The sequence below is a fragment of the Solanum dulcamara genome, chromosome 9 (genome assembly GCF_947179165.1).
Source record: "Solanum dulcamara chromosome 9, daSolDulc1.2, whole genome shotgun sequence".
Classification (NCBI taxonomy): Eukaryota; Viridiplantae; Streptophyta; class Magnoliopsida; order Solanales; family Solanaceae; genus Solanum; species Solanum dulcamara.
Genome location: NC_077245.1, coordinates 57,057,076 through 57,073,993, shown reverse-complemented (window position 1 = coordinate 57,073,993; position 16,918 = coordinate 57,057,076). Strand labels below are relative to the sequence as shown.

The 16,918-nt window shown below is 38.1% G+C and overlaps 1 non-coding gene across 1 annotated transcript; it reads left to right on the top strand.

The window, feature by feature from the left end:
• The first annotated feature begins 4,115 nt into the window (after window positions 1-4,115).
• LOC129904832 (small nucleolar RNA R71) lies at window positions 4,116-4,222 on the top strand. The gene has a single exon (XR_008770503.1). It is a non-coding gene; the product is annotated as a small nucleolar RNA R71 (small nucleolar RNA).
• The last annotated feature ends 12,696 nt before the right edge of the window (window positions 4,223-16,918 follow it).

Genomic DNA, 16,918 nt, shown 5'->3' with positions numbered 1-16,918 from the left:
CTGTTGAAGACCTCAACTTACCCACTAGTTTGCAGATGATAAGTCGTAGCCACCTTGTGCCTCACCCCATACTTAGCAAAGATATTCTTTACTGTTTGATTTATGAAGTATGATCCTCCATCACTAATAATTGCTCTGGAAGTACCAAATCAAGTGAAAATGTGCTTCTTTAGGAAGTTCCTCATTTTGAATCATTTGTGGAAGGTCCACGGCTTCAACCCACTTGGACACATAATCCGTTGCTACTAATATATATTAATTCCCATAGGATGATAGAAACGGTCCCATAAATTCCATGCCCCATACATCAAAGATTTTAATCTCTAGAATATGGTTCAAAGGCATTTCGTGTCTCCTTGATATTGTGCCCATTCGTTGACACGAATCATAGTTGTTCACATACCCTGCATCATCTTTAAACAATGTAGGCCTAAAGAAACCCAATTGTAATAACTTATAGGTAGTGCACTCTTCTCCATGATGTCCATCATATGGTGATGAATGGCAGCTAACCAATACTTGGCGTACCTCAATTTTTGGTACATACCTCCTTACCATTTGGTCGACACCCTGGTTTAATAAGTAAGGCTCATCCCATACATAGAATTGGGCCTCATGCATTAAATTTTTCCTCTATTGTGAGGTTGCACCTGGTAGGAACACTCCACTAACCAAATAGTTGACTATATCAGCGTACCAAGGCAATTCAGTCACCTCAAGAGCTAACAACTGCTCATTTGGAAATTCCTCTTTGATTTGCATTTGTTCCCCAACATGTGTCGAACTCTCTAACCTAGAAAAGTGATCAGCAACTTGATTCTCACAGCCCTTGCAATCATTGATTTCGATATCAAAATCTTGCAACAACAGGATCCATATTATGAGATGTGGTTTCGCATCTTTCTTATTGAATAGGTACCTAAGAGCTGCATGGTCAGGGTAAAAATCACTTTAGTACCTACCAGATAGGATCTGAACTCGTCGAATGCATAAACAAATGCTAGCATCTCCTTATCTATGACTGTGTGGTTAGCCTGAGTTGAATCAAGAGTTTTTCTTGCATAATAAATAGAGTGAAAGATCTTTTGTTTTCTCTACCCCAAGACTGCCCCTACTGTTACTTCTCTAGCGTCTCACAAAAGCTCAAAAGGTAGCTCCCAATTGGGAGCAATCAAGATTGGAGCTTCTTCTTCAACAACTCAAAGGCCCATACAAACTTCTAATTGAATGTGAATTTTACTTACTTCTCCAATAGACTGCACATGGGCCTGGCTATTATTGAAAAATCCTGAATGAACCTTCTATAGAACCTAGCATGGCCCAGGAAGCTGCGTACTCATTTTACTGAAATTGGGGGAGGTAACTTCTCTATCACATCAATCTTATCTCTACTTCCATCCCTTGCTTTGACACTTTATGACCCAAGAAAATCCTCTCCTTTAATAGAAAATGGCACTTTTCCCAGTTTAGGATAAGATTTGTTTCTTTGCACCTTGCTAACATGCTATCCAGATTTCTCAAGCATAAATCAAAGGATTCCCCAAAGACCAAGAAATCATCCATAAAAATCTCCACAAAATCCTCTACCATATCCTAGAAGATTGCCATCAAACACCTTTGACAAGTTACAGGTGCATTGCACAATCCGAATGGCATACGCTTGAAGGAATATATTCCACAAGGACAAGTGAATGTAGTCTTTTCTTGATCCTCAGGTGTAATTAAGATTTTATTATACACTAAATAACCATCCAAAAAATAATAGTACTCCTTCCCAACCAACCTGTCTAGCATTTGATCAATGAAAATTGTTAATGATCCTTCCTTGTCGCCTCATTATGTCTATGGTAGTCCATTCAAATTCTCCATCCAGTGACTTTTCTAGTAGGAATTAGCTAATTCTTATCATTTGTAATCACAGTCATCCCCCCTTTTTAGGTACACACTGGACTAGACTCACCAATTTACTATCTGATAAGGGGTAGATAATTCCTGAATCTAACCACTTAATCACCTACTTTCTCACCACATCTTTCATCATCATATTTAGTCTACGCTAAGGTTATGCGACTTGCTCGTATCCTTCCTTCATGATGATCCTATACATGCACAAGGCTGGACTAATCCCATGTAGATCATCCATTTGCCAGAACATGGCTTTCTTTCTTTGTCTAAGCACCTCCAACGCTGCTGCAACCTTCATTTAAGACAAATCAGATGAAAGGATTATTGGTAAAGTATCATTTGGACCAAGGAATGCATGCCTGAGATGACATGAAGTGATTTCAATTTGAGTTTAGGAGCTTCCTCAGTTGTGGGTTTGGGTGAAGGGCCCAATACTCTATTCAATGGTTCCACCTATTTTTTCCATATGTTCACATTGTGAGCATCTAAAACACTAACAACTTCTTGTGCTAGCACATCGCCCTCTATGTCTTGACCTATTAATACTTTTTCCATAAGATCTGTTGATTCCATGCATTTCTCTATCACTGCTTCATCAATCACTGTTATCTCAGATAACTCTTCATATACAGCAAGAAATTTCAATGTGTTATACACATTAAATATTTCCACCTTGTCATGAGCTCTCATTATGAGCCGCCTAGCTTCTACATCTATCAATGCCTTTCCTGTTGCCAAGAATGGGCGTTCGAAAATGAAAAGAACCTCTAGATCTAGCTCAAAGTCTAGGATTACAAAGTCCATAGGGAAAATGAGCGATCCCACTTGGACTAAGACATCTTCAATGATTCCATCCGGTCTGGCTATTGAGCAGTTTGCCTATTACAACAAAATAGTGGTAGGCTTCAGATTCCCCAAGAACAATTTCTTGAACATAGAGGTGGTCAACAAGTTGATACTTGCACCCAAATAACATAGACCTCTTACATTCACACACCTACCAATAGTAATCTATACCATAAAACTCCCTGAATCTTTCTAATTTGTTGGGAGCTTAACTTTGTTTAAAAATTCTTGAATTGCACTCCTTAGTGAGTGCCACTTTTTATATTTAGCCAACTTCCTCCTTTTGACACAATGTCCTTGAACTTGGCATATTTAGGGATACCCTGTAAAACATCAATCAAAGGTAAGTTAATTTATACCTATTTCAGCAAGTCGATGAATTTCTCAAAGCACTCCCCTCCTTCTTCTTCTTGAACTTTTATGGGAATGGAGGAGGAGGTTTTGTTTTTGACTCTTCATCCACCTTTGGCCCACTAGAGCCACCTTCTTCCCCAACTTTTCCTTTACTTTTCACCCCAGCCGTTTTGGTTTGGGAAGTCAATTCAATTAGTGGATGACCACTACAAGTGCTTACTGCATTCACCTATTTGGAGTTTGGGTCAATGTTACCTGGAAAACAACCTTGTTGGCGAGAGTTTTGTGCACTTGCCAATTGCCCAAGCTGTTTCTCTAGATTTTGAGTAGCTAACTGATTTTGATGAACATTTACAGCTAACATATCTTGGTCGGTCATGATCTATTTCAACATGTCCTCTACACTCATGTTTCCTAATTTCCCCAAGTTCTGGTTACCCTGACTTCGATTATTGTACTATTTCCCACCACCTTGTAATCAGAATTGCATCTGCCCTTGATGCTGATTTTGTTGATTTCCACCCTATGAAAAATTATGGTAGTTTCTCCAATTTGGGTTGTAAGTATTTCCATAGTACGGGTTACCCCCACCCCTTTGTGCATTACTCACAAAGTTTATAGATTCCGAGTTCGCTCTATAATAATCTATTGTATGTTCACTACTTCCACAAACCTCACACCACATTGGTTGCAGTTGAACCATATTTACTGACGTCTGTTGTTGTCCCAATGCCAAACTATTAAAATGTATGGACATAATATTCTGCATTGAAGCAATCTATGAAGTCAAGGATGTCAAAATATTGACTTAGATCACTCCTGCTTGTTTCTGCACCACGGGCCTGAAACTCCCTCCATTCCACTCAGGATTTCTCTGAGATATGCGATTCAGCAGTGTATATCTCATCATAGGTTTTCTCAAGTGCCTGTCCACCTACAGCAGAGTCAAGAAGAATTTTGGTGTTGGGTTCCAATTCCTCAAGAAGGTATGGACCAACACCTCATTAGCTTGATGATGGTGAGGACAATTGATAAGCGGAGATTTGAACCTATCCCAAGCTTGATATAAATTCTCTCCAGATTTTTGTTTAAAGCTTAGGATTTTGCTTCTCAACTTAGTTATCTTTCTCGAAGAAAAAAACCTAATTAGAAATTTAAGATCCAAGTCATTCCAAGTAGTAATGGAATTTGGTGGTTTCGACTTCAACTACCTCTTTGCTTCTCCTAACAATGAAAAAGGAAACTAGATTAGCCTCACATAATCAGGAGATACCCCAGTTGGCTGTAAGTATCATGGATTTCCAGAAAGTTCTAGATGTGTACGTAGGGATCTTCGTGAGGAAACCAATAAACTACCCATTCATGTGCAATAATTGCACCATATTCTATTTTAGCTCAAATCTATCTTTAGCCGTGGTTTCTGAATGCTGGAAGTAACAATTAATATGAGTGGGACTGCCACATCACGCACTGTCCTTGCTGCCATCTCTACAAGTACCACTTTTGGAAAATCGTGATTATTCTCCGGATTGAATTTCTATATTGGATATTGGGAACCTGCCCTTTGCCTTCATCAATGGAAGAATCGTTCAGGCTCAGATAATGGCTCTACAAGCTCTCCCTTTCTCTACTGAGTGTAATGCCTAAGTTACCTGCAGAAATTCAGAGCTAAGATCAAGTTGTCAATACTATCACAATCAATATAGAAACTTTGAACAGAATAAATTTCCTAAATTAAAATCCTCAGCAACAGAGCCAAAAACTTGTTATGTCCAAATACAACGCAAGTACACGTGGTCTCACAAGTAATTTAGTAGCTCTTTCAAGCTGGATATCGAACCCATAGGAACTTTATGAAGACCACTCGTTCCTTTTTCATATACTACACCAATTATGTGTGTTGTAAGAAATTGAGATAATTCTACCACTAATTTTTTACTATAAGAAAAATTTCTACAATTAAAAATAATGCACTAGTTACGTAAGAAAATCAAATTACGAAAAAGATCAAGGTTGTAGCATAAAATGAAGTCAAGCATAATATTCTCTGTTTTTACTCTCTGATGGGTTATTTAACTACTGATTTATAGGGTTGCTAATACAATCATGGTCTTCCGACCTCTAATTGTCTATCTTTATCAATAGCCTAACTACATCGTAGAGCGGGGATAGGCATGAATCAATAAAAATGCATCAAGCTATCTTTCTATTTCTTAACCAAATGCGATACACAGTTATGTGTCATTGGCATCCTGTACACGGATCACCCTAAGTTACCCTAGCATGAACACGTCTTTGTTCTATCCCCTTTTCATCATATGAATTCAAGGTAGACAACACATGTATTCTAATGCTAGCCAAACACTAAAATAATTAAAATGAAAATGCAGGAGTAATTAGAATTAACAACCCATCATCGACCAAACAACAGAATACATTATGCCATAACTTCATAGCGACAGCCCCAGAATAAAAGCGTTTAGCTACTCATGTTCCATCAAAATAAAAAGTACATAGTTTCATACACTTTAATCTTCAAAAGAAAGGAGAATAAAAAGGAAACCTAAAGGGCGTGTGTACTCGTCTCTATGCTCTTTCAAAAATTGTGTGAACAACTTCTAAAAATCCTAGGGGTTCTATTTACAGGGTTTTTAAAATAACCCTCTTTTTCTAGTTGGACCCGAACTTGGAATAAAACATCAAAAACTTTGAGGCTTCAGTGGCACGGTGCGCCAAGGTCGCGTCAGCATTTGCCTTTAGAAGTTTCACTCCAGGCGCAGCACACCAGCAGTGCGCCAGGAATGACCTTCACTTGTTTACCCTCTAGCGCAGCGAGTCAGCAATGCATCAGGAATGCTCCTCTATAGTTTATGCCCTGGCGCGGTGCACCAGTAGCGCATCAAAAATGCTTGTCCAATTTTTGCTCACTTCTTCTTTCAGCTTATACTCATTTTCATAGTTTTCTTCCGAGCACTAGCTTATCTCCAAAATCCTACATTTACTACACACACCTTAGTGCATGTTTATTCTTTATTCCATCTAAAATATGCAATTATGCTTCAAAAATATTCTCAAAATAACTACTAAATATGGGCAAAACAAGGCACATTGGCACACAAATATGCCTAAGATCATTTTTTAGCTTAATTTTGGAATTTAATGCATGTCCTTATTCTGGTATTTCGAGCCCTAAATTGTGTTCAATTTTGGAACACAAGTTTGAGGAGGTGAACATGACCTTTTCACGGAGTCAATTATGGAATTACCAATGTAGGTCCCATATTTCTAGTTTTGTCTTCGGAATTGGTCTATATCTAGTTTTAGTAAATTTAGCATCAAAATAACTGTATTGATGTTGTGTACCTATTTTTTATAGCATGGAAGAATTCAGAGGCTATTTGGAAGGGAAAGGCTCTAGTTCTGTGATTTTGAAGTGCGCATGATTGACCTACAGGTAGGCTACAGCTTTCCATTCCTTAGATTGAACTTGATTATGTGAATTCCTATTGAATAGTTGGAATTCGTGGTGGTTAGCCATTGAACCATGTTTAGGTGTTTAGAAATCATATCTTAGTTTTATTTTGGGAAATTTTAGGAACTTGGGAGAATGTTTTTATTTTCAAATTGTTCATCCATACCTTGTAGTTGTGATAATTATTGTTTTTTATTGAATATGAGCATGTTGGACTTAGTCTAGGCTTAGACTAGTGTTTGTCATATACTTGCATTAGTTAGAGCTGTTAGTCCTTGCTTTCACTCCGATGTCGATACGGACCTTTTAGTTACCTGTGGGTCTGGTAGTTTGAGTCTTAGATTTGACATTCCTAAGCCTAATGACCTTCTACCCTTTCTCCCTTTTCTTCAGCTTGTTGTGGATGTTTTGAGCTCTTGGGCCTCATTTTGTGATTTAAGAGTCGGGTTGGGTCAAGTTTGGAGTGCTGGATTGACCTACTATGGGTGGACGGTGTTCCACGGTGACTTATGACCATAGCTTGATGTGGACACTCTCAGCAGCTACGGGCACCAAGATTTAAAGTTTGGCCTCAACCACATTGATACTTCCACGGGTATCCAAATTCAAGGTCTGGCCTCGATCATAATAATATCTCCGAAGAGAACCCAGATTCAAGTTTTGGCCTTGATCACATATATACTCTTGAAAAGCATCCAATTTAAGGTTCGGCCTTTGTACTCTTGGATTCTATTGGTTTGAGTTAAGGTTCTGGTACTGCATTCCCTAGTCTTGGATTTTCAAATACTTAGTTGGTTCTGTTCTCAGTAGTTTTAGCTATTTTGTGTACTCGTCGGGCTTATGGGAGTTCGCTCGGGTTTTTATTTAAACTTGTGCACGAGTGTACCTTCTGGGTTTATAGGACCCCGGGTAGGTGTAGTTAGCTTGTAAATTACCTTAGTTAGTTCTTTTACACTCATATGCATTACTTTACTTTAGACTTCCATTCTTGATCTTCGTACTATTCTGTTCCTTAATTTCATATTTTCTTTACTTTTCAAGCTTAGTCGGCCTATGATGCCTATTGGTTACCTATTGCTTTGGCACTCATATAACACTCTGCATCTATTTTTGTAATATAGGTACGAGCACCAATTACCAATGTTGATTTAGGCCAGTTGTAGTCTTCACTGAAAAAAAGGATGAGCATTTGACATTTTGGGATCTTCCTGTCTCTATCTGTACATATTTGACTAGTTTTTTTCTTTCTGAGACAGTCTTTATTTATGTGGTCCACTTTTGGGACTTGTGTCTGTACTTGTACTAGCTTTATACTTATGACTTTCAGGTTTTGAGAGATTTCTAATATCTTGATATTATATATATATATATATATATATATACTGTTCAATATGCTTCGGCTTATTCTTATTATTCCTGCATTTATTTAATATTGTTTAATTTCTACCTCAATCCCATTACTCGCAGTTCCGAAATACAGGTTGTCTTACCTACTGGTAGGTTATAGTAGTATCATGATCCGACCTGGGTCCTAGTCGTAACACGGTGATTAGAATCCCGAAGAACCTCAACCAAGCCTCTTAGCTTAACATTCAAGAGCATACATAAGGTAAATGAAATAAGTAAGCAAGGATCAAAGATATGGAAGCATAGTCTCAATAAAGAACATAAGTCTCAAAATGCGGAATAAGAGAAAACATAGACTCCATGAACATCTAACATTCCTCTACTAGACTAAATATATCACCCAATATAATAGGTAAAAGAAGTCAAAAATTCATAATAAATAACATGTCTTGTCCTCAAAACATGAGGACTCACCAACAGTACAATAGTGCTAACTCTAGCCACGAGTGGGAGAAGGATGAATATGATCATCGGTACCTACATTATTATACAATAAAGGCAAAAAGTATGCGTTAGTACATGGAATGCACTAAGTATGTGAGAAGATGCATGAACAATAAACATAAGATATAATTAATATGAATCATGGAATGCAAGACTAATATCTTTAAAACATGAATAAAGTTATGAAAACATTAAACATTTAGCCCATTGGTCAATGCATCAAAATCTCATAATCATCATAAGAACTCATAACTCAACTGAAACTGTTGTGGGATAGGACCTTTAACAGACATATAAGACCATAAGATCTAATACATGGAATCCGATAACTCCTGCATCGAGATAGGGGAGGCTACCTTGTCAGGGCATACTCCAATAGTAACTCATTTAACTAGGTTATGTGGATCCACTAGTTTTGCCAAATTGGCATATGTAAACCTAAGCGGAAAAAATGTAGTTTGAGACTAAAGGTTGCTACTAGGATTCCCTTGGGTAACTAATTGTGTTACCAGACTGAACCCCACCAAAAAGTCCTCTCGGTGCTTAGTCATTATCCCAATGAAACTCATAAAACTTGATCATAAACATCATAGGGAAATATAATAATAGATATCAAGCCATCTTTATAAAATAACATAAGAATAGCTTATCTAACATCTTCATTGTAAAATCATAGGATTAGCTCATCTATCATATAGCTCATACAATGTGGGTGTATGTCTTTCATCATTACATATCTTTTGATCATAAAACATCTTTAGGGACTTAACTTTCCCTATCATTAACTTGTTTGAAACATCATAGACTCATCATTCATAAACTTCTTTGCATAAATCATCTTTAAACTCATTCATATATCTTTCACAAAAATAACTTGAAAATTATGATCATATCTCATAAATCATAATTAAAACTAGCATATATCATGGGTCATTGAAATTCAACTTGAAATCATGCTATATGGTGTGAATTATGCATAATTAGGCTAATAGAATTGAAATATATCATAATTGAGAAGACCTAGTGAAAATTATGCAATTAGGGCTTTTACTTGAAGAGATTGTAAGAGAATTGAGAAGAATCTTTGGGATTCCATGGGTGAAAGGAGCCCATGGATGAAGAATCACATACCTTGACCTTAATGAGCCCTAAATTCAAGAGAATGAAAGCTTGACATTGAACAAATCCCTTAGATTGGTTGAGAGAGAAGAAGACCACAGAGAAAAAACTTGGGAGAAAACATTTTATGATTGTGGAAATTATGGAGAGAATGAGAGGGTTGGAAGACTTTTGTATAGTTAATAGGTAGGAAACTAGTCCCAAAAACAGTCCACATTCCTTAATGAAATATAGGGAAAAGACTAGAATAACCCTAATTAAAACTATAAATTGGGGCTGCATGGAGGACCCACCACAGTCCATGAACTTCACTAAGGCCCGAGGTGGTACCCGTGGTTAATGCCATAAGTCTTTGGGAAAATAAGAAATCCTCATGACCTCCTTTATGGAGACCATGATGGTTTGTGAAGATCACCACATCACATGGTGAGGATCGTGGTAAGTATCCTGATAGGAGGGTTTGCACTGGTGACCACCATAGAACCCACCATGGTCCATGAAGGGAAATACGGCCCGTGGTTGGGACGTGGTCCCTACCTTGGAATGGTTTCTAAGGGTCTCAGGGGAGGGGTCACCATGGAGGGCACCACGACTCATGGTTCTCACCACAGCCCATGGCCCCTGTCGTGAAATCTTCCTATAAGGTCTAAAGTTCTGAAACTCCACTATGATGGCACACGATGGACCGTGGTGATGAATACGACCCGTAATTTCCTTCGTGGTCATCACTTGGTGACAAAAGCTGCATTTTTCTGGAAATTCATCTTTAGATCCTCATTTTAGAACTTTCCAACTTCCAAGGTCTTACAATATCTCCCCCTTGGGAACATTCGTCCTCGAATGGGACTCAATCTAGCATGAATGGTATAGGAAAGGAACATAGCAGACCAACATGAATGCAAAACATCTTGTAATGCATAAAACATGAAATCTTTTATCTCAAGCTAAAACATGACTTTAAAACTCATTTTATGAACATGAATAAGTATGAAACCATGAGAACAACTGAAAATATGATTTGGGATATTTGGGTCATAAAGGAACTAAATACCTTGACTAGGTACGAAATTAAAGAGATGAGGATATTGGGACATCATATCAGCTTCGTCTTCCCAAGTAGCTCCGTCAACCTCTTGGTTCTTTCATAACACTTTAACTGAGGATACTTCTTTATTTCTCAACTTTATGACTTCTCGGTACAAGATCTCAACAAAAACCTCTTCATATGAAAGACTCTCTTTAATCTCAATGTTGTCCAATGGAATAATGGAGCTAGGATCACCAACAAACTTCCTCAATAGGGACATATGGAACCTGGATGCACTGATGCCAAATCAAAAGGCAAATCCAATTCATAAGCCACCTTACCAATTAGGCTCAAAATCTGATATGGCCAAACATAGCGGGGACATAGATTTCCTTTCTTACAAAAATACATCACACCCTTCATGGGTGAGATTTTCAAGTAAACTCAATCATTAACCTCAAATTTAAGTTCCCTTCTCCTTACATCTGAATAGGACTTTTGTCGGATTTGGGCCATTTTTAATCTTTCTCTAATGAGTCTAACCTTCTCCATGGCCTCAAATACCAAATTAGGTCCAATCAAAGCATATTCTCTAAACTCAAACCAAGCCATAGGAGATCTACACCTCCTACCATACAAGGCCTCGAATGGAGCCATCTCAATGCTAGAGTGATAACTATTATTATAGGAAAACTATATCAATGGAAATATTTATCCAAAATTTCTTAAAATATCAATAACGCATGCTCTCAACATATCCTTTAATGAATGAATAGTATACTCGGCGCGACCATCATTTTGTGGGTGAAACATTGTGCTAAGTTTCACTTGAGTACCAAGGCCCTTTTGGAAGGAACTCCAAAACTGAGATGTAAACTGAGTACCTCGATCTAAGATAATAGACAATGGAACACCATGAAGCTTAACTATCTCTCGAATATATAATCTGGCATAATCCTCAATTGTATATGAAGTCTTAATAGGAAGAAAATGAGATGACTTAGTCATTCGGTCAACAATCACCCAAATAGAATCATGTTCCCTGTGAGTACGAGGAAACCTATAATGAAGTCCATATTCAAGGCTTCCCACTTCCAAGTAGGAATCTCAAAGTCTTGAGCCAAACCTCTTGATTTTTTATGCTCAAGTTTCACTTGTTGATAGTTAGGATACTTAGCCACGAATTCTGCAATATCCATTTTCATACCATTCCACCAATACACTTCCCTCAAATCATGATATATCTTTGTAGAACCTGGATGTATAGAATACCTCAAACTATGAGTTTGAACAATACCATATCTTTCTAGCCATCAACATTCGGAACACATAATCGGCCTTGATATCTCAACACACCATCTTCCCCTTGGGAGAAAGCCTTAATGGCTTTTTCGGCAACCACTTTCTACAATTCAACCAAAGCAGGATCACTATTTTGTTTTGCCTTTACATACACCACAAGAGATGATTCAGAATCATTTTGCACATTAACACCACCATCCTCGAATCAACCAATCGAACACCCAAATGGGATAATCTATGCAAATCCCAAACTAGCTCTTTCTTTTCATCCTCAATAGGAGAAACACTGTTCATGGACAATCTACTAAGAGCATCGATGACCATATTTGCCTTACCCATATGGTATAGCACACTCATGTCATAATCCTTCAACAACTTAAGTCATCTCCTTTGTCAAAGGTTCAAGTTCTTTTGAGTGAACACATATTTCAAACTCTTGTAATCAGTGAAAACATCCACATGGACCCCATAGAGGTAGTGTCTCCATAACTTCAAAGCAAATACCACCCCGCCAATTCCAAGTCATGAGTTGTATAATTCTTCTTAGGTGACTTGAGTTGCCTTAAATCAAAAGCAATCACTTTATTATTTTTTATTAGCACACAACCAAGACCAACTCGTGAAGCATCATAAATAACAACGAACCCATATGAACTTTCCCGTAAAGTCAACACCGAAGCGGAGGTAAGCCTATCCTTCAACTTTTGAAAGATTTTCTCACATGCATCGGACCATTGGAACTTTATGTTCTTTTGAGTCAAGGTAGTCAAGGGTGATGCATGGAAGAGAAACCCTCCACAAACAATCTATAATAACTAGCTAAGCCTAAGAAACTCCAAATATTGGAAGGAGTCAATGGTCTAGGGCAATTCTTAATCTCCTTAGTCTTCTTTGGATCAACCATAGATCCTTCACCGGAGACGATGTGACCAAGGAATGCAACTAACCTCAGACAAAATTCATATTTACTAAACTTTGCTTACAACTGACGATCCTTGAGAATTTGCAACACAATCCTCAAATGAATGACATGCTCTTCCTCACTCCGAGAGTAGATCAAAATATCATCAATGAAGATAATCACAAATATATCAAAGTATTGCTTGAACACCATGTTCATCAAATCCATAAAAGCTACGGGGCACTCTTTTGTCTAGAAGACATAACCAAATATTCAAAGTGACCATACTGAGTTCTAAAAGCCATCTTTGGAATGTCATATTCCATTACTCGAAGTTGATGATAACCCGATCCAAGATCAATCTTTGAAAAATAGCTCACTATTTGAAGTTCGTCGAACAACTCATCAATCCTTGGAATGGGATACTTATTCTTAATTGTGACCTTGTTCAATTGCTTATAATCAATACACAAATGGAGAGAACCATCCTTCTTTCTGACAAAGAGAACAAGAGAACCCCATGAAGAGATACTCGGTCTAATCAAGCTCTTATCTAGCAAATCCTTCAACTGATCATTTAACTCTTTCAACTCTGTCGGGTCCATTCAGTAAGGTGGAATAGAGATAGGCTGAGTACCAGAGAAGAGATCGATACCGAAGTCTATTTCTCTTTCGAGAGGAATACCTGGGAGTTCATCACGGAAAACTTCCAGAAACTCTTTAACAATTGAAACTGACTCAAGAGTTGGAGTTTTAGAATTAGTATCTTTAACCCGAACTAGATGATAGATGCAACCTTTGGAAATCATTTTTGAGCTTTAGGGCAAGAGATGAATTGACCGTTAAATACAAAATTACTACTTTTCTATTCTAGGACTGCACATTAGGAAACTGAAACTTAACCACACAGGTTTTACAATATATAGAGGCATAACATGCATGAAGCCAATCCATATCGAGAATAACATCAAAATCGGTCATATCAAATTCTGCTAGATCAACGGAGGTGACTTTATAAAAAATCAAAACTGGACAATTTCTATAAACCCTTTTAGCCATAACTAAATCACCAACCAGAGTATAGACCGAAAAAGGCTCTAACAAGATCTCGAGACTAACAATAAATCATATAGCAAGATAAGGAGTAACGAATGATAAAGTAGTACCTGAATCTAATAATGCATAATGATCAAAGTCAAATACCTTCAACATACCAGTCACAACATCGGGGGAATCCTCTAACTCCTAACTAGTCTGAAGGGCATAAAATTTGTTTTGGCGCTGACCGCTACCCGAAGTAGTAGTACGCTGATCTGGAAGATCGGTAGCCTAAGTCTACACCTGGGGTCTAGCCCCACTCCTACACTCCCTTGAATGATGAATGGGCTTTCCATACTTGAAACAAACATCCAATCCTACTAAACACTCACCCCTATGGTTTTTCTCATACTTCTTACATGGAGGGATGACTTGACCACTGGGAGCTCCACTTTGTGCCTTAGGATTTGGCACCTTGTCCTTTTCAAATTTCAGAGTCGGAGTGTTTGAAGAATGTTGGCCTTGAAACTTTTAACCTTGTTGGTGATGACCATTTCCACCACCGGATTTGTTGTGAGAAAACCCACCTTCATACCGACCCTCTTGTTGTCCCTAGCACTCTCGTTAAGCTTTTCCTCTTCAATTTGTTGAGCATGAGTCATCAAATAAGATCTATTCATCTCCTTGATCAACATCGAGGTTCTACACTCTTTCATCACTGTCTCAGAAACACCGAAGACAAACTTACTCATGTATGCCCTAGAGTCGGCCACTACAGCCGGAGCATATTTGAAAGTTGGGTGAACTTAAAAGAGTGCTCCTTCATAGACATGTTACCTTGATTCAAATTGATGAACTATTGGACCTTAGCTTTCCTCAACTCAAGTGGAAAGAACCTGTATACAAAAACACCTTCGAACTTCTCCCAATCAATAGGGTTTGCATCATTAACCCTTTCAAACTTCCATTTTTGTACTATATCTGATCCATTCTCTTAAAATAATAAGCGGATGAATCAGTGCTCTCAACCGGTGTGGAACCTATAATCTAAGTAATCTTCTTGATACCCTCACTAAATTCTTATGGATCCTCATCTAACTTTAAACCATGAAACTCTGGAGAGTTCATTCAAATGAAGTCCCAGACTCTAGTAGAAGCCGAATTAGCATTGGGGTTTACCGGGGCCACAACCTCTCATTTGGCCTATGCAGTCATAGATCAAGCTAACACCTGAAATATAGCCCTAAACTCAGTATGAGGCACTTGTTTGGAAAAAGGGACTGCGAGGACCAGAGGTGCTTGTTTCTCTTCATCTTTGTTCCTTCTAACATAAGCTCTTCTTGAAGGCATGATGTTTTTCGGGAAAAGGGTCAAAATGGCTCTAAAATCCGATTCCGAAAATGGGGTTTAAATCTGGGAATTTTTGGATGAAAATGATCCTCAAAGCATTAAGAATTCATTAGAGAAAACCAATTCAAAACTAGAGTTCAAAATAGCCCACAATCCTCATTTTAAGAAAATTGAAGTTCTTGAAGAAATTCTCAAAATTTGGAATCCAAAATACTCAATTCAAAGTTAAAATCATGATATAATGAACGGATAATGTAGATTTGAGGTAACTAACACTTACTAAATCAAAAAAACTCAAAAATCCCTTCACATATCACCCACACAAGTTCCCAAGGTCTAGAAATGGAGAAATGGCCTAAAACCCCAACCAAAACCCCTAAGGTGTCGCTTAAGCGACACAGAGATCTCTTTTGCAAACCCCGCTTAAGTGGCCTTGTTCGCTAAAGCAGCAGCCCTCTCACAAAATCAAAAGTTCGCTTCCACAGCACTCCCTTCGCTAAGGCGTAGGCTTCACCAGGTAGCAGCAAAAGACCCAAAATGCACAAGTCTCAAAGTTCGCGAATTGATCCTTGGGATTCGTTCAGAATTTCGTGCACACAAACCTTATATGCTACCTTAATAAGGGCCTCCTATCAACACTAATCGTTGCGAGACTTCCCACACTAGGAGCCTTTCTACTCAAAGCATCGTCCACTACATTAGCCTTCTCCAGATGATACAAGATAGTCATGTCATAGTCCTTTAGTAGCTCAATTTACTTGCATTGTTTCAATTCCAAATCTCTCTGATTAAAGATGTATTGAAGACTTCAATGATCGGTAAATACCTAAAAATACACACTATACAAATAATGATGTCATAGCTTCAACACAAATACCACTACCGCTAACTCCAAGTCATGGGTAGCGTAGTTCTTCTCATGAGCCTTCAACTGTCTAGAAGCATAGGCAACCACCTACCCTTTTTGTATTAAAATTCCACCTAAACTAACTCTAGAAGCTCCACAATGCACGGTGAAGTCCACATCCTCCTCGGGTAAGGTCAAAATAGGAGTTGTAGTCAGTAAAGTCTTAAGCTTTTGTAAACTCGCCTCACACTCATCGGACCAATGGAAGTCTATTACCTTCTGAGCCAGTCTAGTCAATTGAGCCACAATAATAGAGAATACCTTCATGAAGCATCTGAAATAACCAGCCAAAACCACAAAAATCCAAATCTCAGTTAGGGAATTAGGCTTGGTCCAGCCTCTAACTCCTCAGTTTTGGCCAGATCCACCCTAATACCCTACTTGGACACCACGTGTCTTAGAAATGTCACATAATCCAGCCAAAACTTATATTTGGAAAACTTTGCATATAACTTCTGCTCTCTCAACTTTTGAAGCACTAATTTTAAACGACAAACATGATCCTTCTCTGTCTTAGAATATGCCAAGATATCATCAATGAAAACAATCACAAAAGAGCCTAGATATGGACGAAACACCCCGTTCATCAACTCTATGAACGTTGTTGGGGTGTTAGTCAACCCAAAAGACATACTCAGAAACTCATAATGGCCATAGCGGGTCCAAAAAGCTGTCTTGAAAATATTAGATGGCCTAATCCTCAACTGATGGTAGCCAGATCTCAAGTCAATCTTAGAGAACAAAGTCGCTCCCTAAAGCTAATCAAACAAATCATCAATACGAGGAAAAGGATACTTGTTCCTGACAACCACCTTGTTCAACTATCTATAAGCAATGCACATCCTC